At 43.8% G+C, this 21746-nt stretch overlaps 1 protein-coding gene across 1 annotated transcript in view; it reads right to left on the bottom strand.

The window, feature by feature from the left end:
• The window catches only part of LOC126161615 (insulin-like growth factor-binding protein complex acid labile subunit), a 68780-nt gene extending 48169 nt beyond the window's left edge, over nucleotides 1–20611 (bottom strand). Inside the window, exon 1 of the mRNA XM_049917573.1 lies at nucleotides 20518–20611. The gene's annotated coding sequence lies outside the window, so the exon portion shown is untranslated. The remainder of the gene's footprint in view (nucleotides 1–20517) is intronic.
• Nucleotides 20612–21746: the final 1135 nt, after the last annotated feature.

The following is a 21746-nucleotide window of genomic DNA, read 5'->3' as shown; positions in this document are numbered from 1 at the left end:
AAGAACCTATCTGCGTCAGACTCTAGATCAATACACAGACGATGGTATTCTCCGAAGCTTTCTCTCTTGCTACTAATGTCGTGCACCCAAAATCTCCTCTTCTTGGTGCCATTTCGTATCGCTAGTGCGAGCTACTCATTTCTGCACTTAAAAAAAAATAAAAAAAAAGGACTCGCACAAAGGTAACGTGTCCCTCGTGAAGCTTCCAAATCGTCTAACGCCAAGACAATCGCGCTACGCATGCAAGCTTAATAATGGGGATCGGCCGTTTCCACAGTGTTAACAGCTGATGCATCAAGAGCCGCTGCGGCCGGCCGTTGCTTGTATGGCGTCCCTGGCCGCTAACTGGCCCGGCCTCCCGCTGAGCCGTCCGTCGCAGCGGCAGGCCGGGTTCTGTCTGGCCAGGCCTTTAAGTCCCATAGTGCTCAGAGCCATTTGAACCAAATCTACCAAGTTTCGCTGCCACACAATTACAACCCACACTGGACCTTCATAAGTAGGTAAACTTTAATTGTAACCACCTGGTATTTAAGTGATTAAACTGCGAGAAATGACGCACAAACCCATAAGCAGAGCAGGCGCCACCGCCGCAACAGAAAGTCGCTGTACGTACTGGTGGTTACCGCTGTCAGCCTCATTATGTCCGAAGGTCGACGCGGGTGACTCATCTCACTGCTCTGCCCGCCCGGTTGGCCGTGCGTTGTAACGCACGGCTTTCCGGGCGGGAAGGAGCGCCGGTCCCCGGGACGTATCCGGCTGGCGGATTTGTGTCGAGGTCCGGTGAGCCGGCCACTCTGTGGATGGTTTTTAGGCGATCTGCCTCGGCAAATGCGTGCTGGTTCCCCTTATTCCGCCTCAGCTACACTATGTCGGCGATCCACGTACGTGTACACCACCATACTCTACTTCGCAAACATAGGGGTTACATTCGACTGGTGCGAGACGTTCCCTGGGGGGTCCACCGGGGGACGTACCGCACAATAACCCTGGGTTCGGGGTGGGGCGGTGGAGGGGTGAAGTGGGCTGCGGTATCGTCGTGGGGTTGCGGACCACTGCGGCTGCGGCGGAGGTGGAGCCTCTTCGTCGTTTCAAGGTCCCCGGTTAACATAACATAACATAACATGTCACTGCCGCTTGTTCATACCGCTGTCCAAGATGTAACTGACAAAAGCCAGTCCCCTTCTTCCCTTGGACTCTTTCCAATTGTACACTGTCCTTATAAGAACTCTGCAGTACACAGTCTGCTTATAAACAAAATGGTGTAATAAACGTTGAGTAAAGGCAAACTAAAACGTTTCCAACCTGGCGGTGAAGGACAGCCGTCCCATTTTACAGGCGCCACTTTAGTTAATGTATTTCAGTATGTTAGAGTGAATGGATTCTACACACAAAAATTTTTAAGGCCCACATTTTAGCTTGTGACTCCCAATTTAAATTCAGTCATTACAGCTACAATTCGGAACTTATGGTCGTTGTAAGGTGGAAGATTTTTGTCTCTGCGAGCCGCGCGGGATTAGCCGAGCGGTCTCAGGCGCTGCAATCATGGACTGTGCGGCTGGTCCCGGCGGAGGTTCGAGTCCTCCCACGGGCATGGGTGTGTGTTTGTCCTTAGGATAATTTAGCTTAAGTACTGTGTAAGCTTAGGGACTGATGATCTTAGCATTTAAGTCCAATATGATTTCACACACACATTTGTCTCTGCATGTCGCAAAAGCTATAAACACTTTCAGGCATAAATTTTAACTGAAACAGCTAAACACACGTCAAACAGTGGAATCAAAAAATTTCCGTTGGGATGAAGCAGAGCATCATTTGTGTGGTAGATCTGTTGTTCCAAAAACTCAGTAACTGATCTGTAGGCTTCTTCAGAAGCCATAAGAATAATCACCTGCTTTAATGTCAGCAAACCGAGGTATCGCGTCTTATTTAGGTGGCAGTTTAGGAACAAATTACAATGAAAATTTGCACAACAAAATTAAACAGTGCCAAGAAGGAAGACATGCAGTTGTACGACAGGGATGCGACCTTTCACGACTCTTATTTATTATTCATAGAAGTAAAATCATCCAAGAGTGAGATAAATGCCACACGACTTCATTCCAATGAACAGGAACACAAAGCTAGATGATTTACTTTATGTAGAAGATTTAGCTGTTATAGCATCTGAAACCGATGAGCGTTCTGGACATAGTTTACAAGTGGTATCCGAGAAACATGTCTTGGATATCAACACTGATAACACAAAAACTATGGCCTTCTGCGGAAAATATCGACTACAAAGTAAGATTATCTTCATCTTCTCTTCAGGTATTAGGCAGGAATTGCCTGTTACGGTACCCATATCCGTCGGTGTTTTCCTCTGTCTCTTCTCCGACGGCACTTACAATTTCTTGCCTTTAAGGGAAGTCTCTCACTCTCCATCCTTTCTCCGAAAGAAAATCCTCATCCTCGTTGAAGGGGTTGAGCAGATGGCTGGTAACCAGCTCTCAGAAAACACAGACTACTCCCAGTACCCAAATGAGCCGCCGGCCGGGGTGGCCGAGCGGTTCTAGGCGCAACCGTCTCGAGCCGCGCGAGCGCTACGGTCGCAGGCTCGAATCCTGCCTCGGGCATGGATGTGTGTGATGTCCTTAGGTTAGTTAGGTTTAAGCAGTTCTAAGTTCTAGGGGACTGATGACCTCAGAAGGTAAGTCTCATAGTGCTCAGAGACAATGAGCCTCGGCAACAGGACGGTCTCAAAGGTAAATGACAAAGTAAGATATGCCTAAAAAATTAAATTCTGGGAGGAGTGAAATCATTCATAGATTTAAGCTATGAACTGTCCTTTCTGTAGGAAACACACCTAGCTGAAAAAGTAACGAGGTATACAAAAACAATGGGAGTCATTATTAATGTAATGAAATTTTTCCAAGTCCAAAAGCACACCGGAATACTCTTTTGTACGATCGTGGTAAGACCTAGTCTGGACAAGCCTGGACAGACAATAACAGCCCGTTAAATGAAAGTCTTCAGACGAATCGACAGCTAGACCAAATGGAATCAAGAAAGAAATGAAGATATGTTGAAGGATCTTAGAATGGATCCCATCGTGCATCAATTACTGTTGGTCCTTCATGGACAGCGGACATCAACTGGTTAAGGAATTGTCAATGTCAATGGAATTCACCAACAGCCGTGTAACTTACGATGTTATTTTATTTTATTTTGAAGACTACCAGTTTCAGAATTTCACTATGCCATCTTCAGGTCCCGTATGCATCTCTCCAAATAAACGAAAATGTCATATAGAGCTATAAATCATTAGATGTGATTTCAATCGTTACACTAGTGCTTCATTTGAAGGCTTTATAGCTTGACTCGCTATCAAGTTCTCGATTGAAGTACTATTACAACGACTAAATTCATGACATCCAGATTTTTATGACATTTTCGTTTATTTGGAGAGATGAATAAGCGGCCTGAAGATGGCATAGTGAAATGCTGAAACTGGTAGCCTCCAAAATAAAATAAAATAACATTTTAAGTTACACGGTTGTTGGTAAATTTCATGACATCAGAAATTCATCATACATCATGTTGAAAGCTACCAGACCAACTGAACAAAACATGTAGAGTGAATGAGCTCAAGGAGCTCTACTACTGTACTACTCCTTACTACTCTAAGTGTCTCGTTTAGTATTCTAGCTTCCTTAGCATCACTTGATTTGATTCTACTACATTCAATTACCCTTGTTTCGCTTTTGTTGCTGTCCACCTTGTATCCTGTTTTCCAAACACTGTCCATTCTGTTCAACTGCTATTCCAAGTTCTTTGGTGTCTCTGACAGAATTACAATGTCATGGGCCATCCTCAAATTTCCTATTTCTTCTCCCTGAACTTTAATTACAATTCTATTTATTCGGAGATAAAGAGGCTCGCACATGGTAGTGCACCATGGAGAGCAGCATCAAACCAGTCTTCGGACTGAAGACCACGTCAAGAACAATAGTATATGATTAATCGTGAACTTATTCGTTCTCCGCGCCCTGGAAGAACCGTTGCCGAGTCGCAACAAAAAGTGCAAGACACTTGGGTAAGTCCATTTGGTACCCTTATTACCGTTTTTGTTTACATCCGAGAATACACGCTTGCGTTGCCGAAAGTGGGTGGCGGACGGGGTGGGGAGAGGGAGGGTAGTGGTTGGGGGGGGGGGGGGGTACACGGTGAAGTGATGGGACTTTCTGGGCGCCTTTTACTGTAACATTTGTGTTTCATTGGTATGAATTTGCTATAGTATATTCCTCCAATGAACTACTCTTCACCTCACTTGTCAAGAAAACATCCTTGTCCATGAGGATGTTGCGTTATTTTGCCTGAAGGGTACTTCTATCGCCTAACTTTAACGACTTTTTCCGTGGAACCGTATCACGTGTAGCGGAACAAGTATTGCGACTGGTGGTCCCTGTGGAGTGGTGCTCTTCCATGATGAGAAAAGTGGCTCCATCAAGGAAGAGAGTGTATTCGGACGCGAGGCTCAGGGGAAGCAGGAAGCAGTCGCGCCGGGACTGTCCCGGCGAAAGTGGGTCACGGCAGTACGTTACGTTACGTTGTGTTACGAAACTACGTTACCTAAAGGCGACCACCGCCTTCTGGGCTGACTACATCTCAGAAAGAATCTGGCTTACTTGTCCCCAGGGTCTCGTGTAGTTATAAAAATGCCACATGTGCACGATAGTCTATTGAGCTAAGATTATTCCCAATAGCTTGACAATGTATCGTGAGCATTATATTATTCGCTCACTCTCCATTATTTTGCACAGGAGTAGTGCTGTGGCATTACAAATTTACCTTCCATGGCCTCTCTCATTCATTGACTCAAATAATGGCAATTTATTATTCCTCACAGGCAGCCATTTATAAACACACAACTTGACGGTGTAACGATGGCTCTGAGCACTATGGGACTTAACATCGATGGTCATCAGTCCCCTAGAACTTAGAACTACTAAAACCTAACTAACCTAAGGACAGCACACAACACCCAGCCATCACGAGGCAGAGAAAATCCCTGACCCCGCCGGGAATCGAACCCGGGAACCCGGGCGTGGGAAGCGAGAACGCTACCGCACGACCACGAGATGCGGGCTGACGGTGTAACGAACAACCCCTTATAAAAGACTAAAATGCTGCCTGTAAAGGGTATGGACTGCTCCAGAGATAATCTTTCCGCTTTTCATAAGAGATGCCACGCTCAGATTAGAAGGCGACTTAGCTATTTTGCCTAACATTAAGGAATATATGGGAAGAGTTTTTCAATGGACCGGATTGCTTCCTAGGAATAGAACCAAAGTTAAATGCATACATATCGAATATGAATGCGAGAAAGGATATTAGAAGGTACAATTACGACATATGATTTGTCAGTTCTGAAGGAGAATCAGAATAATTCAAAACCTTTTGATTCCTAGGAAGAAAGATCACACGGAACTGTTTAATCACAACGTGCTTCACAAGTGTACTAAGTAGGGAATCAGTTGTTTCCCCACGAGCTCTTATATCAATTTTGGCATTGTTTTAGGAAGAGTCCGTGAGAGCACGGGTACAGAACTGTATGAGAGCGAAACCCTCAGTACAGGAAAACTGGATAAAATGAAAATAAATGTATTTGTAACACGGTGCTGTAGAAGAATTTTGCAGTCGAGGTCTAGGAGCACCGTCTGTCACTAATAACCAAACGTCCTGGATTCAGAACAGCCACTGCTTACATTTCGAATGAAAGTCATCAGTAACGGCAGCTGAAGGATTCCGGTATAAGAACGCAACCTCGTTCTTCCAACGAGGGAGGGAGCACTTTCAGGGCGAAGTCTTGTCTTTGGGATAAGAAATTGACTAAAAGCTGGACGAACCAGCAAAGATGAATGACATGAAGATGCAGAAAGCAAAAAACTACTACATTAAAGATACACTTTCTACGCGATCCAGTCACATTAATATGGCCTCTGACCAAACTCGATGTCAAAGTGCAGTAACCTCTCGTAGACAGCAGGTGGTAGCGCTAGCAGAGGAGGCTATATAAGGCGTGAGGAGGGGGGCGCGGAGAACAGTGAAGTCGCCATTATGCGCAAACGGAGAGCTATATCTGACGTCCAAACAAGCAAGTTCAGTCGCTTTCAAGAGAAGGGTGGAAGCATTTCCGAAACGGCTAAGTCTGTAAAGCGTTCGCGCGCCGTCGTATATGGATGGAAAACTGACGCTATCCAAAACCGGCACCAAGGCGGCTGTAGCGCACCGCGGCTCATAGATAACAGGGATGAACAACGGCTGCGGAGATGTGGCGAATCGACGTGCAACTATTGAGCGCCCATATGAACCAAGGGGTTCCCTAAACATTTATTGAACGTTGATCCACCGCAGAAGCGCCTGGTGCATGCGCCTATGCTTACTGCTGTTCATCAGCGACGAAATCAGGTGTTTCCCCGCCAATAAAGAAACTGACGTCCACTGAATGATGACAGGTGACCTTTCCAGACGAATCACGTGTTACGCTCCGTCGGACAGATGGGTCCAGCTTTATGAACTAGGGAATGTTGTGGCATCCTTGCGGAGATCTCGTCATTCTGGAAGGCATGATTAAATGTGGTTATTCAGCCTTTTGACAGGTGTCACATTGATATGATTGGACCGTAAATATCCATAGGATTTGTGGTCTGTTATTGGAAACGTGTCGTGATGATGTCTCCATCGACAAACGTTTCCGGATTAGTGCCCCATTTGGAACTCTAAGAGGCGATTAGGATGAGGGAGGTAACATTGACAACTCGGTTTTTTAAAAATGTTTCTCTTTTTTTTTATAGTCACCAGCTAGATTCTGACTGGTCTGATGGACAGACCACTAGTTCCTGCCCTAGAAGATCTGAAAAATAAAATATAAATGCTGATATAGATATCTTGGAGGACAGTGAAATGAATTGGCAACAAGGATATCTGGTCACACGAATATACTGCAACATTAATGGCAGCGGAAAGTGGTGAAACTGGAGTAGGGTTGCTTCTAAATACGAGGGCAGGCCAGAAAGTGTGAGACAACCTGACAAAGTGTGAAACAAGTCTCATTGTGGGTCTCCATTTGGATGACTGGTTGAATCGTTCAACATCCAGGTTTGTCGGGATTCAGATGTGACAACGACCCGGTGTAGGAGTACATAGGGAAGTTAGCGCTGACCAAGACTAACCATCACAAGGGAAGATCGCTGTATTGCACAACAAGCACTTCGTAACCCCTTCACATTTGCGCCTACCATCCGACGACAGTTAACGGACACTTTGTCATCCCCTATCATTAGTTGCAGACTAGAAGCAGCCAAACAGTAACCCAAAAGTCCTCGGGCCCGGATTCGAATCCCTTCACCACCTAAACTCTAAATAAAAATCATCAGGAATGGTGGCCAAAGACTTCCGGCATGAGATGTCCCCCTTATTCAGCCAACGACCTCCTCAAAGAGAGCGGAGGAGAAGAAACATGTTCGGGCAGCCTCTAGCCCATCGCGTGGGAAAATGCCTCCAAAGGCGGGAGAATTAGCAATGATCTACGCCGTGAGATACAGAAGGCAATGGAAACCACTACATTGAAGCACATAATATGTAACCACACGACATGTGGTCTGACAGTGTAAAGGTCTCATGACGATCTCTCCAGTGGCAAAAGATTCCGGACTAGTCCTCCATTCGGGTCTCTGGAAGGAGACTACAGAGGAGGTGACTATCAGAAAAAAACTGAACAACCAACGAGAGGATAACATTCTACCACTCGCGGCGTGGAATGTGAGAATTTTGTACAAGGTAGGGAAGCTAGTAAATATGAAAAGGGAAATGCAAAGGCTGAGTCTAGACGCAGTGAGAGTCAGTGAAATTAAATTGAAAGAAAAGAATTTCTGCTCAGATGAGTATAGAGTAATATCAACAGCAGCAGAAAATGATGCTCTGATAATAGGACTCGTTATGAATAGGAAGGCAGGACAGATAGTGAGTTATTGTGATAAGTTCAGTGATAGGATTGTACTCATCAGAATCCACATCAAACAGACACTGATAACGATAGCTCCGATATATATGCCGACGTCGCAAGCATCAGATGAAGAGGTAGAAAAAGTATGTGAGCAGTACATAAAGGGAGATGAAAATCTAATAGTTGTGTGTCTTAGTAGTAGGAATGAGAAAAAGACTAATTATTGAATTAAACAAAAAATTTCAGCTAGTAACAGCGAGTACCCTATCCAAAACTCACCAGAGGTACACATGCAAACGGCCGTGAGATTTGGGAAAATTTCAGTTAGATTACATCAAGTCGAGGTACCGAAATCAGACATTGGATTGTAAGGTGTACCCAGGAGCAGATACAGACTCAGACTATAATTTAATAACGATGGAGAGTAGGCTGAAGTTAAAGACACTGGTCGCGAATAGTCTATGCGCAAAGAAGTGGGACACGGAAACAGTAAGAAATGAAGACAGGCGCTTGAGGTTCTCTGAGGCTACAAATACTGTGGTAAGGAATAGCTCAGTAGGCATTTCAATTGAAGAGGAGTGGACGTCTCTAAATGGGCAATCACGGAAATAGAAAACCATAGCTACTACGAAGGTAACGGCAAAGAAACCATGGGTATCAGTAGAAATATATCAGTTGATCGGTGAAAGAAGGAAGTTCAGGAATATTCAGGAATACAGAAATACAAGTCACTTAGGAATGAAATAAATAAGAGGTGTAAGGAAGCTAAGCTGGCTAAAAACTGTGAAGAAATCTAAAAAGAAACGATTGTCGGAAGGACTGACTCAGCATACCTTAAAGTCAACTCAAACTTCGGTGAAATTGACATTACGAGAGCAACGAGAACTCCACTGTTTAATGTAGCGGAAAGAGCGGATAGGACGAAAGAGCTAACTGAAAGCTTCTATGAGGGGGAAGACTTGTCTGACTTATACAATCACTAGGGGAAGTTGCAACAAAACGGTTATTCCCGTTGGTGTTGAATGTGTGAGGAAGACGATATATTACCTGAATTCTGGAAATGTATCTTCCACACAATTCCGAAGATTTTAAGAGCTAACAAATGCTTACTGTCACACAATGAGCTAAACACCTCATGAATCCAAGTTGATGAGAAAAATAATATACAAATGAATGAAAACGAAAATTGAGGATGTGTTGGATGACGATCAATTTGGTTTCCAGAAAGATAAAGGCACGGCTGATAATGGAAGTAACACTAAAGAAAAATAAAAAAACGTTCATAGGAACAACAGCACCACATGGAGCAAATTCTGAGTGAAGTGAGCATAAGTTGAATGGAAACGCAGTAACATACAATTTGTGCAAGGGCCCAGCGGGAACAATAACAGTGGGGGGCCAAGAACGAAGTGCTCGAATTAAAAAGAGTGTAAGATAGGGATGTAATCTTTTGCCCCTGCTGTTCAATCTCTACATCGATGAAGTAATGGCGGAAATAAAAGAGAGGTTCAAGAGTGGGATTGAAATTGAATGTGAATGGATATCTGTTATAACTTTCGGTGCTGAAATTGCTATTCTCAATGAACGAGAAGACGAATTACAGAATCTTCTGAATGGAATGAGTAGTCTCATGAGTACAGGATATGTACTGAGAGTAAATCGAAATCAGACGAAAGCAATTAGAAATAACAGAAGTGGAAAGAGCGAGAATTTTAACATGAGGATTCGTGATCACTACGTAGATGAAGTTACGGATTTCTGCTAGCCAGGCAGCAAAATAACCCATGACGGACGGAGCAAGGTGGACACAAAAAGAAGACTAGAAGTGGCAAAAAGGATATTCCTGACCAAGGGATGTATACTACAATCAAACATACGTCTTAATCTGAGGAAGGACTTTCTAAGAATGTACGTTTGGACACAGCATTGTATGGTACTGAAACATTGGGCAATGGGAAAACCAGAACAGATAAGAATTGAAACATTTTATATGTGGTGCTAGAGAAGAATGCTAGAAATTATGTGGACTGATAAGGTGGGCATGAGGAGATTCTCTGCAGACGCGCGAGGAAAGGGACGTATGGAAAACACCGACAAGAAGAAGGGACAGCGTGGTGGAACATATATTAAGACACCCAGGAATAGCTTCCATGGTACTAGAGGGAGCTATAGCGGATAAAAACCGTAGAGGAAATAGAGGTTGTAACAGATCCAGCAAATAATTGAAGACAGAGGTTGCTAGTGCCTCTGAGATGAAGAGGTTGGCACAGGAGAGGAATTCGTAGCGGGCTGTATCAAATCCGTCATAAGACCCAAACTACCCCTGATGACGTCGTACGTTCTTCCATCATTTTTCCAACGTTTTGGAGAGTCACTGCAGTGTTATCATAACATAGTATAGTAGGAACTACCGTCTTAAGGTCCAAAGATGACACGTATCCCTCTTAACTGTCTGCATGATGTTGAGGCAGTCCCGTGCCCCGCAAGATTCCCAAATCTGTCATCGTTAGAACGTATGGGATATGCTCCGACTTCAACTACGTTCCAATGCAAATATCCAAGATGTATGTGCGTTATCTCGCCTCAGGAGAGGACGGAACAGCTTTATGACATCCTTGCCAACCGAATCAGTGCATGTATTCATAACAGAGGGGGTGCAAAGTCCCACTGGTAAGTATTCTCATACTAAAGTTATTTGTACATTTAACTCAACTATGTAGATACCGAAATAATATCAGAAACCCTTTCAACCCGTGGAGTTTCATTTCGTTGTTTCCTCCTCGTCTGCATCATTTTTTATCGGCCATTGTTAAAAATTGTAAAAAACTACTCTTTTCGAAATTTCTTTCTCGAAGTATGTCACTTAATTTTTGCCAATTTCATGTTGTTGTTGTTGTGATCTTCAGTCCTGAGACTGGTTTGAAGCAGCTCTCCATGCTACTCTATCCTGTGCAAGCTTCTTCATCTCCCAATACGTACTGCAGCCTACATCCTTCTGAATCTGTTTAGTGTATTCATCTCTTGGTCTCCCTCTACGATTTTTACCCTCCACGCTGCCTTCCAATACTAAATTTGTGATCCCTTGATGCCTCAGGACATGTCCTACCAACCGATCCCTTCATCTAGTCAAGTCTTCAGCATTCTTCTGTAGCACCACATTCCAAAGGCTTCTATTCTCTTCTTGTCCAAACTTTTTATCGTCCACGTTTCACTTCCATACATGGCTACACTCCAAACAAATACTTTCAGAAACGACTTCCTGACATTTAAATCAATACTCGATGTTATCAAATTTCTCTTCTTCAGAAACGCTTTCCTTGCCATTGCCAGTCTACATTTTATATCCTCTTTACTTTAACCATCATCAGTTACTTTGCTCCCCAAACAGGAAAACACCTTTACTACTTTAAGTGTCTCATTTTCTAATCTAATTCCCTCAGCATCGCCCGACTTAATTCGACTACATTCCATTACCCTCGTTTTGCTTTTGTTGATGTTCATCTTATATTCTCCCTTCAAGACACTGTCCATTCCGTTCAACTGCTCTTCCAAGTCCTTTGCTGTCTCTGACAGAATTACAATGTCATCGACGAACCTTAAAGTTTTTATTTCTTCTCCATGAATTTTAATACCTACCCCGAATTTTTCTTTTGTTTCCTTTACTGCTTGCTCAATATACAGATTGAATAACATCGGGGAGAGGCTACAAACCTGTCTCACTCCCTTCCCAACCACTGCTTCCCTTCCATGTCCTTCGACTCTTATAACTGCCATCTGGTTTCTGTACAAATTGTAAATAGCCTTTCGCTCCCTGTATTTTACCCCTACCACCTTCAGAATTTGAAAGATATTATTGCAGTCAACATTGTCAAAAGCTTTCTCCAAGTCTACAAATGCTAGAAACATAGGTTTGGCTTTTCTTAATCTAGCTTCTAAGATAAGTCGTAGGGTCAGTATTGCCTCACCTGTTCCCATATTTCTACGGAATCCAAACTGATCTTCCCCGAGGTAGGCTTCTACCAGTGTTTCCCATCGTCTGTACAGAATTCGCTTTAGTATTTTGCAGCTGTGGCTTGTTAAACTGATAGTACGGTAATTTTCACATCTGTCAACGCCTGCTTTCGTTGGGATTGGAATTTTATATTCTTCTTGAAGTCTGAGGGTATTTCGCCTGTCTCATACATTTTGCTCACCAGATGGTAGAGTTTTGTCAGGACAGGCTCTCCCAAGGCTATCAGTAGTTCTAATGGAATGTTGTCTACTTCCGAGGTCTTCTTTCGACTTAGGTCTTTCAGTGATCTATCAAATTCTTCACGCAGTATCATATCTCCCATTTCATCTTCATCTAAATCCTCTTCCATTTCCATAATATTGTCCTCAAGAACATCGCCCTTGTATAGTCCCTCTATATACTCCTTCCACCTTTCTGCTTTCCCTTCTTTGCTTAGTACTGGGTTTCCACCTGAGCTCTTGATATTCATACAAGTGGTTCTCTTTTCTCCAAAGGTCTCTTTAATTTTCCTGTAGGCAGTATCTATCTTACCCCTCGTGAGATAAGCCTCTACATCCTTACATTTGTCCTCTAGCCATGCCTGCTTAGCCGTTTTGCACTTCCTGTCGATCTCATTTTTGAGACGTTTGTATTCCTTTTTGCCTGCTTCACTTACTGCATTTTTATATTTTCTCCTTTCATCAATTAAATTCAGTATTTTTTCCATCACCCAAGGATTTCTACTAGCCCTCGTCTTTTTACCTACTTGATCCTCTGCTGCCATCACCACTTCACCCCTCAGAGCTACCCATTTTTCTTCTACTGTATTTCTTTCCCCCATTCTTGTCAATTGTTCCTTTATGCTCTTCCTGAAACTCTCTACAACCTCTGGTTCTTTCAGTTTATCCAGGTCCTATCTCCTCAAATTCCCACCTTTTTGCAGTTTCTTCAGTTTTAATCTACAGTTCATAACCAAATAACAGAGTCCACATCTGCGCCTGGAAATGTCTTACAATTTAAAACCTGGTTCCTAAATCTCTGTCTTACCATTATATAATCTATCTGAAACCTGGCAGTATCCCCAGGCTTCTTCCATGTATACAACCTCCTTTCATGATTCTTGAACCAAGTGTTAGCTATGATTAAGTTATGCTCTCTGCAAAATTCTACCAGGCGGCTTCCTCTTTCATTTCTTACCCCCAATCCATATTCACCTACTACGTTTCCTTCTCTTCCTTTTCCTACTATCGAATTCCAGTCACCCATGACTATTGAATTTTCGTCTCCCTTCACTACCTGAATAATTTCTTTTATCTTATAATACATTTCTTGAATTTCTTCGTCATATGCAGAGCTAGTTGGCATATAGACTTATACTACTGTGTTAGGCGTGGGCTTCGTGTCTATCTTGGCCACAATAATGCGTTCACTATGTTGTTTGTAGTAGCTTACCCGAACTCCTATATTTTTTATTCATTACTATACCTACTCCTACATTACCCCAATTTGATTTTGTATTTATAACCATGTATTCACCTGACCAAAAGTCTTGCTCCTCCTGCCACTGAACTTCACTAATTCCCACTATATCTAACTTTAACCTATCCATTTCCCTTTTTAAATTTTCTAATCTACCTGCCCGATTAAGGGATCTGACATTCCACGCTCCGATCCGTAGAACGCCAGTTTTCTTTCTCCTGATAACGACGTCCTCCTTGAGTAGTCCCCGCCCAGAGATCCGAATGGGGGACTATTTTACCCCCGGAATATTTTAAAAAAGAGGACGCTATCATCATTTATCCATACAGTAAAGCTGCATGCCCTCGGGAAAAATTACGGCCGTAGTTTCCCCTTGCTTTCAGCCGTTCGCAATACCAGAACAGCAAGGCCGTTTTGGTTGATGTTATAAGGCCAGATCAGTCAATCATCCAGACTATTACCCCTGCAACTGCTGAAAAGGCTGCTGCTTCTCTTCAGGAACCATATGTTTGTCTGGCGTCTCAACAGATACCCCTCCCTTCTGGTTGCACCTACGGTACGACTATCTGTGTCGCTGAGGCACGCAAGCCTGCCCACGAACGGCAAGGCCTATGGTTCATGTTGGGTTCTCGTATATATGCGGCTGTATCTCGGAGATCTGGGAGTGGGGCAAGGGGAGGCACGATGTAATAATTAGTTATGTTGATTATATGAATCTGTGGTGTATGTTCCTTCGGACATGTCTGAAAGAACAGACGCCACGCATTCATATATGAATTGATACGTCTAGCTGGGCAATGGAACAACCTTCTACAGTGCGGATGGACAAATACGTCCGATCTCCTGCGGGAATCTCTAAGTAGCGAACTGGAGTACAATGGACAGGGACTGCTGTTAGGTGGCGCTCGGTGGGACAGTTTATCGGCTGTGAGGCGTGTTGAGATAGTCTGCGCAGTTGTGATAACGCTGTCCCGGATGGCGCAGTGCTTACCGCACCTGTCAAGTAATCAGGAGATCCATGGTTCGAATGCCGGTCCGGTATACATTTTTGCTCGTCGCCACTGATTCCTCGTAATGTCCCGCTGCGGCTGACTGCAGTGATCCCCGTCAGTTTACACACAATGAATCACTATGATATTGGCGGATTCTATCTGCAGTATGTAGCACCCCAGAATACAATACACGAGATTAGCCAACTCACTCATTATTTTCGATATCATACAATATGTGGTCAAAAGTACGAGGACGCCTGGCTGAAAATGACTTACAAGTTAGTGGCGCCCTCCATAGGTAACGCTGAAAGTTAATTTATTGTTGTCCCGCCTTTAGCCTTGATGACAGCTTCAGCTCTCGCAGGCATTCGTACAATCAGGTGCTGGAAGGTTTCTTGGGGAATGGCAGCAAATTCTGGACTGAGGAGAGGTATCGATATTGGTCAGTGAGGCATGACACGAAGTCGGCGTTCGAAAACATTCCAAAAGTGTTCTATAGGATTCAGGTTAGGACTCTGTGCAGGTCAGTCCATTACAGGGATGTTACTGTCGTGCAACCACTTCGCCACAGGCCGTGCATTATGAACAAGCAGGTGCTCGATCATGTTGAAAGTTGCAGTTGCCATCCCCGAATTGATCTTCAACAGAGATAAGAAAGAAGGTGCTTAAAACATCAATGTAGGCTTCTGCTGTGATTGTTCCACGCAAAAAAACAAGGGATACAAGCCTCATCCATGACAAACACGACCACACCATCACACCACCGCCACCGAAATTTACTTTTTGCGCTACACACGCTAGCAGATGACGTACACGGGGCATTCGCCATACCCACCACAACCTGCCATCGGATAGCCACTTTGTGTACCGTCATTCTTCACTCCACACAACGTTTTTCTACTGTTCGATCGTCCAATGTTTACGCTGCTTACACCAAGCGAGGCGTCGTTTGGCATTTACCGGCCTGATTTGTGGCTTATGAGCAGCCGCTCGACCATGAAATCCAAGTTTTCTCACCTCCCACCTAACTGTCGTAGTACTTGCAGTGGATCCTGATGCAGTTTGGAATTTCTGTGTGATGGTCTGGATAGATGTCTGCCTGTTACACGTTACGACCCTCTTCAACGCTCGGCGGTCTCTGTCAGTCAACATACGGGGTCGATATGTACGCTTTTGTGCTTTACATGTCCCTTCACGTTTCCACTTCACTATCACACAAGTGGACCTAGGGATGTTTAGGAGTGTGGAAATGTCGCGTACAGACGTATGACACAAGTGACACCCAATCACCTGACCTTGTTCAAAGGCCGTGAGTTCCGTGGAGCATCCCATTCTGCCCTCTCATGATGTCTAATGCCAAATGAGGTCGCTGATATGGAGTACCTGGCTGTAGGTGGCAGCACAATGCACCTAATATGAAAAACATACAGTTTTGCGGGTGTACGGATACTTTTGATCACTTAGTGTTTGTGAATAGATCAGGAGGAAACTATAATATGTAGTACAGAGCAAAGTACGCTCTGCCATGCACTTCTCAGTGGTTTGCAGACTATGGATACAGAAACCGACGTAGATTAGATACTTAGCGGGAATTCAAACTGAGTAAATTCACCGGGCTGTCCCAAGATAAGCGGGAAGATACACAAGTCACCTCATGCTGTTGTAGTATAAATTCCCAATGCAAATGTTGCGAAAGAAATTCAGAAAGCACTGTGAAGAGGGAAACTAGTGCTTTATCGTGATAAAATATGACGCAATATCCTTTTGTCAAAAGACAATATTGGGGACATGAATGATTTTTTTTTTTCATGTTCCTATGGCAGTTAGCAAGAGGACATGACAACAAACTTCGTAGTGGTAGCAAGTCTGACACAAACATAAATAATTTTACTTGTATATTATTTTGTATTATTCCTATGCAAATTTTGTTTCTAGGTAAAAACCATAACTGTTTTACTATGCATGTTACGTATTACGTAGTTCATTAAGAAGGTGCCATACAGCCAACCAATGTGTTCTCCGTAAAGCTTACCTTCATTATACGGTAGACTTCAACGAACAGTGACAGGAGCCCGAACAACAGAGGACTGACGTACTGGTACATGTATGAAAACCATGCAATACTGGTACATAATATATTGCATTAGCGATATAAGTTACGCCACGATTTATAACTTTTTATGCTATCGCCTATGTACTTTTATGCTTTTCAGCACCGATAATATCTAGTTACTAGCCGAAATCTAGATTTGCTCTAATAAAGCCCTGAAGGAAAGGACAACTGGTAGTTGCTCTCCATTATTTTGAAAGTTACTATTTTATTTTATTATTACACGATTTCGAATAATTACTGGAAGCATTCGCATCCATTGCATATGAAGGGGTATGCCCATGGAGCGATTTAAAGTGGAACGACCACGTAAAATCAATCGTACATAGATTCATTGGAGGAATGCTAGGAATCTGTAGTCCATCCACAAAATAGGTATCTTACGAAGTCCACGTTCGATCAGTTCTCGAATATAACTCGTCAATCTGGTATCCACACCAGATAGGATTCACAGATGAAACAGAGGAGGTCCAAATAAGAGTAACTCGTTTAGCTTGGAGCTTCGTTTAGAAAGCGCGAAAGCGTCAAGATGAATCTCAGCCAATTCTAGTGGCAGACATTGTAAAAGAGGCGTTCTGCACCGCAGCCTGGTTTTGCCTGCCACAATTCCGAGAGCGCTTGTTCCTACGAATCAATCTTCATCCCACCTGTGTCTCGCGAAAAGACCATGAACGTGAAATTAGCGAGGTTAAAACTCAGGCGGAGGCTTAGAAACAGTCTTTTTTCTGGCGAAGCATTCGCAGCTGGAACGGAAACGGGTAGATGTGGCAGTAGTACACAGAGTTAAAGTGACGAGACATCTCACTTTGGCCAGGAAAGCTCGGATTATTGGAGTCCAGTTCCTTTGTCCCAATCGGGATCTGCTGGGACGCCTCAGTGTTTCGGGTTTTTGAAATCAAATCACATTCTCAGTCCCGTGAGGTGTCCACAAAGGCTATGACTTTTTATATTTCCAGCAGGTATCTATACTTTACTTCAATATCGTAACGCTTACCTAACATACGTGAAGCGCCGTATTACAAATTGCTTTGAAGTTCGAGATCTTCAATAGAACATGGGCTGAAGTTGACGTTACCGAGCTGGATTTCCTTAACGGGAACCCTAATGCTTTTACGTGTATTTCTTTTCACAAGAGTTCTGTAGTACTTCTCATGCGGCTTCATTGAAGGGGGGGGGGGCGGGAGGAGGGTACAAACGTTAAGAAGCTCAGTGAAACGGAGTGAGAATTTTATGACAGCAGTATACTGAACAATGGACGGAACTTTTCACGTCTTTTCAGACTGCAATTGGGTTCTTTCGCTGTGCTTACCTACATTGGTTGAAGTGCAAAAATGCTACGAGTCTCTTACAAATGTGTTGCTAAACTGCAAAACTAATGATAATAACTTGTTCCCAAAGCGTGTTAACATGCTGCACATAGGGAAATGAATCACAGGTTCAAATGGTTCAAATGGCTCTGAGCGCCATGGGACTTAACATCTGAGGTCATCAGTCCCCTAGAACTTAGAACTACTTAAACCAAACTAACATAAGGACATCACACACATCCATGCCCGAAGCAGGATTAGAACCTGTTACCGTAGCGATCGAGCGGTTCCAGACTGAAGCGCCTAGAACCGCTCGGCCACTGCGTCCGGCTTGAATCACAGGAAAAATTGTCACTGATTAGCATTGGATACAATTGTTACAGCACTTCACATTGGAATATATATCCTAAGAAAATATTTTTAACACTGTGGAGTTCGTGTTATGCGTTCCTTGTACAAATGCAGCAGTCGAGCGTATACTTCCCTTAACGAATAAGACGCGGACGTCATAACTCAAACGTAAGTAGACGACTTTGAAAACAATAACGATCGCGAAAGTTAATTTGAAATACCGTTGTTCGGATTTCTAAGACTTCTTAAAATTAAAGGACAGTGAATATCAGCTGATTCAAATTCATTCATCGCCAAAGTATGGTGGCATAAATAACTGAGTGTTAAAAGCTATGTGTAGTTATCTAAACTATCTTTTAACATTTAGATGTATTATAACTATACAGTAATGAAAAGCAAAGAAAAATGTGGAATAAGAGTCAGTGTTCTGTGAGAAGAAATAAAACTTTGAGCGAGATATGACTGTCTTAAGGAGTGCGACTAAATGTAAGTTTTTTCAAATTGTATCTCAGTACTGTAGCCGGCCGGTGTGGCCGTGCGGTTGTAAGCGCTTCAGTCTGGAACCGCGTGACCGCTACGGTCGCAGGTTCGAATCCTGCCTCGGGCGTGGGTGTGTGTGATGTCCTTAGGTTAGTTAGGTTTAAGTAGTTCTAAGTTCCAGGGCCTGATGACCTGAGATGTTAAGTCCCATAGTGCTCAAAGCCATTTGAACCATTATTCAGTACAGTAGTCAACCCATAGTCGCTCTAAAATATAGAAAGTTTACGTGAGTTGTTTCGGCGAAGCTCAGTCACCATTATCAAATGTAGGAAGTATGAAACAAGTCGGTTATTAATTATGAGAACCTGAATATTTCATACTTATTACATTTGATAATGGTGGCTGAACTTCACCGAAACTAGTCTTGTAAACTTTCCGTAATTTACTGAAACTATGGATGGACTACTGTACTGAAGTCAAATAAATTAGAAAGAAGAAGCTTTGAGATCTACTGATGACAGCAAAGGACTTGGAAGAGCAGTCAAATGGGATGGACAGTGTCTTCAAAGAAGGATATAAGAGGAACATCAACAACAGCCAGACAAGGATAAGGATTTAATCGGATTAGATCAGGTGATGCTGAGGGAATTAGATTAGAAAATGGGACACTTAAAGTAGCAGACGTGTTTTCCTATTTGGACAGCAAAATAACTGCTGATGGCCGAAGTAGAGAAGATATGAAATGTGGATTGGAAATGGGGAGAAAAGCGTTTCTGAAGGAGAGACATTTGTTAACACTGAATATAGATTTAGGTATTATAAAGTCTTTTCTGGAGGTATTCGTTTTCATTGTAGCCATGTACGAAAGTGGAACGTGGACGATAAAGAGTTCAGACAAGAAGAGAATAGAAGTTTATGAAATTTGGTGCTACAGATGAGTGCTGAAGATTAGATGGATGGATTATGTAGTGAATGAAGATCTACTGCATAGAATTGATGAGAAAATAAATTGGTGACACAATCTAACTAGAACAAGGGATCGTTAATAGGACACATTCAGAGACGTCGAGGAATGACCAATTTAGTATTGGCGGGAAGAGTGGTGGGTAAAAGTTCTGGAGGGAGACGAAGAGATGAATACAGTAAGCCGACTCAGAGGAGTATAGTTTGTGGTGCCAGCTGCATGCCGGCCGGACTGGCCGAGCGGTTCTAGGCGCTACGGTCTGGAACCGCCCGACTGCTACGGTAAAAGGTTCGAATCCTGCTTCGGGCATGGATGTGTGTGATGTCCTTAGGTTAGTTAGGTTTAATTAGTTCTAAGTTCTAGGGAACTGATGATCTTAGAAGTTAAGTCCCATAGTACTCAGAGCCATTTGAACCATTTTTGACAGCTGCATCTTAGGACTGGAGACCACAACAACGACGTAACTATATAATAAATATGAATGTGCCTAGGTTGTAAATTATGTTTGTTATGTTAGCTTGCGGTGACTCCTATTCATCTCGTTGTAAGCTTTAATAATGTGTAATAGTTCAGGATTGTTACATTCCGAGCAGTGAGCAATTATAAAACTGGTCCCAGCTTCGACTCTCAGAAATACGGTCACCTTAACGAAGTTCCCTCATTACATAATAAGGTGGCGTGTGACGTGTAGATGTAGATTTAGTATTCTCTACTACAAGCAGTACAGACAACATATGAAAACTGTCATTTCTCTGCAGTAGTAACAACAGCGCGTACAGAGCGGGTTGAGCTGAACTACAGCACGAAATACTGTCTCCATATACTGGGGCAAGGTAAGCGCGGCATCTTTCATACTCACTTATAGGCAGCGTCTGCTGAGAACAGCAGCTGGCGTCATAGCGGCGATGCGGTGTCAGCTGCTCTGTTCGCGGGCCGCGTCGTCGGTGACTGGTATGCACTGCACTCCTGCCTGAGCAGCTGCCACGGTGCCCCGGCGCCCCTCCTCCCCACCCTCCTCCACTACCTCCTCTCCTCTTTATCGTCGTCCCGGCAAGCTACTCGGCTGTCGTTGAAGAGGCATGTCGCTACGCGTGTCATCGCCGGCCCGGGGACCCAGATATGGAACGCCGCAAGAGGGGGCGGGGTCGACGGCAGGATGACTCTGGAGGGGCTTGGGGGGCGGGGGAACCCCTCCCTTCCTCCTCCACACCGCACTACGCCCTGCGCCTACTGTACTGTGGACTACACACGTGCGTCCGTGCGAGCAACCGGCCGCCAGACACTTGTTGCTCAGAGTCGCCACGCCAGCGCGCACTCCGGCGGTCGCTTGTTTACGCCCACGTTCGCTTTGTTTCCGAGGAGTGTCTTTGTACTGCAGGGGTCTGAGTCAGCGTTAGTTCAGCTCCGGCTTATCTGCTGCCCGTAAGCTGCGTGCCAGTTCCGTCTGTTGGCTTTTTCCAAGAATCTTTCTCGACTGTGTGGCCAAAACAGTGGCGCCGAGCATAACATACGGAAGTCCCACTGTACACAACCGTTATAAATTACGGGAATGCGTACTATATGCATATAGTTTAAATAGGTATATCTCATTCTTCTAGCACGTTACTCATATAGACTGATGCACAGCACAAGGCAAAAGTCAGTGCGGTGGTACTGCAATTAAAGAAGTAAAAGGCTGAACAATGAACCAGGAAGAAACATTGCAACTAATCTCGCTGAACATGAACGCAACTGGAGCACGTAATGAGTGAAGCCCACAGCCACCATCCACAGTTCCATGTTCCTCACTTGGCAAGCGTGATTATTAGGTTCCACTCCCGATACCGGGTGTGTAATGGGTAACGCGATTCCGATAATGTTCGTTGTGAAAACAGATGTTATATTGGATGACGGGTGTCCGCAGCAGATTCATCTGTTTTTGTTGTTAGTCTTCTGGCTGGTTTGATGCGGCACGCCATGAATTCCACTCCTGTGCTAAACTTTTCATCTCGGAACAGCAGTTGCAACATTCTGAATCCAATTATTTGGTGGATATATTAGAATCTCTGTTTTCATCTGCAGTTTCTCCCCTCTACAGCTTCCTCTAGT

Source organism: Schistocerca cancellata, chromosome 1, assembly GCF_023864275.1.
Source record: "Schistocerca cancellata isolate TAMUIC-IGC-003103 chromosome 1, iqSchCanc2.1, whole genome shotgun sequence".
Lineage (NCBI taxonomy): Eukaryota > Metazoa > Arthropoda > Insecta > Orthoptera > Acrididae > Schistocerca > Schistocerca cancellata.
Note: the sequence above shows the minus strand (reverse complement) of the source record. Positions and strands in the feature narration are given on the sequence as shown.